The sequence below is a fragment of the Penaeus vannamei genome, chromosome 25 (assembly GCF_042767895.1).
Source record: "Penaeus vannamei isolate JL-2024 chromosome 25, ASM4276789v1, whole genome shotgun sequence".
Lineage (NCBI taxonomy): Eukaryota > Metazoa > Arthropoda > Malacostraca > Decapoda > Penaeidae > Penaeus > Penaeus vannamei.
The window spans coordinates 27,802,899-27,805,398 of record NC_091573.1 but is presented as its reverse complement, the minus strand read 5'-3'; the positions used below and the strand labels follow the sequence as shown (position 1 = coordinate 27,805,398).

The window sequence follows — 2,500 nt, the reverse complement described above, 5'->3', positions numbered from 1 at the left end:
GATGGAAGACAAAGACTGAAAGAACGAAAAAGAATATTGCAAAGTTCAGGATAATCAAAATCAACCAATTCAGGGTACAACTTGCATTCACATTAGATTCTCCCTTGTTTTGGGTCAGACTGTGCATAAATATCCTGGTTTTGGTCAAGACATACACGGCAGGACTAGCCTCCTTTTCCATACTTTCAACCAATTATGCTCCAACATTGCTCCAATTATGCTTCTAAGTTGTAATCTTAACCACCTACTTTCAAGAGAACTAATTCTATCCAACTAATAAAACAGTTCATCTCTCTATTCATCATCCTTGTCATCCCTGCTTGGGCTAAAGAGACCCAGTGCTATAGAATGGAAGCTTCCCCATCACAAGATAATACAAGGTATTGCATGTAAGGGAGACTTACTAAAGAAGGGGGACTGGATGCCATGGAAAACTAAAAGTCCTATGGCTATTGCTTTTGATTAAAGTAGTCAGCTGTAAACTATTAACCCAATGCTGACGGGAAAATGTTGCGTTCCCTTTAGTATTGTGACAAGTAATCCAATTCTAAAGCTAGAAATGAATCAGAGGATCAGTTGCTAATATTTTCTAACTTATCCAATATACATACTAAAGCACGTGAAAAAGAGCCATATCCACACGCACAACCGCGCACACAATCACACATACACACAATCACACACACACACATACACGTATATATATATACACTCACTCACTCTGGTGGGTTGATACATGTGATGAAAGACAAATGATATTTTTATGGAAAGGAAAGGAAAGACAGAAGTTCTCTGTTTCCATCACGGCATCTCAGTGGTTTTAGGACACCAGTTACCTTCAGAATTGTTTACAGCATTAACTTGTAGATGCAATAGACAGAAGTTTAAATGAACATGTCATCCAAGTTAGGGACCAATTCTATAATAAGCTGAGATCTCAAAATATTTTTTAATGTCTCATGGAGTATGTAGATCAATTGCTTTTGACATGGTAGCGTCATTATTTTTGGTGTGGTAACAAACAAACTTACTGTTTAATAGTCCCTTGGCTAACAACCAATAAGTTGCAAATTTTATGAATACCAACATCCCTTCATATTATCATATGAAGTATTTGCTCCCTAAACTAATCTCTTCCCTTGGGACAATAAGGACAAAATAAGCAAGGAAAAGTAGACCCCCAACTTCAATGACACAAGCAATTAAACTTCTAATTACTGTATTTGTGAGTCTGCATTTTGAGTAGGAGAGGGAATGGAAGTAGGAGAGTGTATATGTGCATGAATATCAGGCTTAAATATATTGTCTATTATTGTTTAGGTAATCCACTCTTGTGCAGCCAGATGCTTTGGGGGTCTTAAAACTGAACTTTGTTACATAAAATTCAAAGTAAATGTATCTAAGAGCAAAAGTAAAAATATCTTAACAAACAGCTGAACCTCAAGCTAGTAAGCAAACCAAAAAACAATCCATGCAAACACTTGAAAAAGGGGATCTTATTCATATTTTCTGGATGAAGAATTATGCCAATTGTACTTTTCAGATAAGGGATATCAAATCTGATCAAAAGTTAAGGAACAGGGTTCACTTCAAAATAGATAATAAAAAAGAGACCAAATACCAAAATCAAAAACAAAGATTCTAACCACTCCCAGAATATTATAATTTTTTATTTTCCATACTGCTTCTAGTTCTTAAGCCCCTCAGTGGCACAAATCAAATTTTCCAGTCCCAAGTGTAAAGCACAGCATATGTCAACACAAAGCAGGGTCTTGCCAGGTCTGCATGCCATCACTCTGAGAGGGAGTCTCTCCTCAGGTGCTTACCCATGTCTAAGTAAGTTGCTTTGCAACCTTTGGGGATGAACGGATTGGTGGCACCTGTCATGGAAACCTCTGGTCAACCATGCTTGCAATAAATGCCTCTTTGGTGAGAAGAATTATAGAGTTCTGGCATTATTTTTAGGTACAGGTATGTTCTGGCATTCATGAAAGCTATGACTTAATGAACATTCTTTTACCTTACTTTATAAAGGAAAACTATGGAATCATTAAAAACAATCATATGCCAGTCTTTCATACATTCTACAATGTCTAATCAACAATGAAAATCAACCCAAAACTTTATGTCTGCAAGTACTGTGAAACCAATGCAGCTACTCATCTAGGGCAAAACTCCTTTTTCTTCTCTTTTTTCACAACCTTTAAATAATGAGGTAATAGCAAAGTTGACTTGGCACCAAAATAAAAAGTTTCAGGTTGACTAATTACTCCCTTTCAGAATATCACAAAACAAATATTCACTTGAGAACCATGGTTATTTCACTTAACTTAACTTAAGATTGATATCAGATATATAATCACATGTTTCCTTTTTTTCACAAACATATTTGATATGAAAAAATAGTATTGATTGGACTGAGTTATCATAAGTAGAGGAAATGTTATAATTTTTGCCATTCACATATTACAACTAAGTGCTATGGTATCATATTTTTTTC

General features: G+C 35.4%; 1 protein-coding gene across 1 annotated transcript in view; it reads right to left on the bottom strand.

The window, feature by feature from the left end:
- Window positions 1–2,500, bottom strand: part of subdued (anoctamin 1) — a gene marked incomplete at its 5' end in the record, with an annotated part of 41,224 nt that overhangs the window by 27,605 nt on the left and 11,119 nt on the right.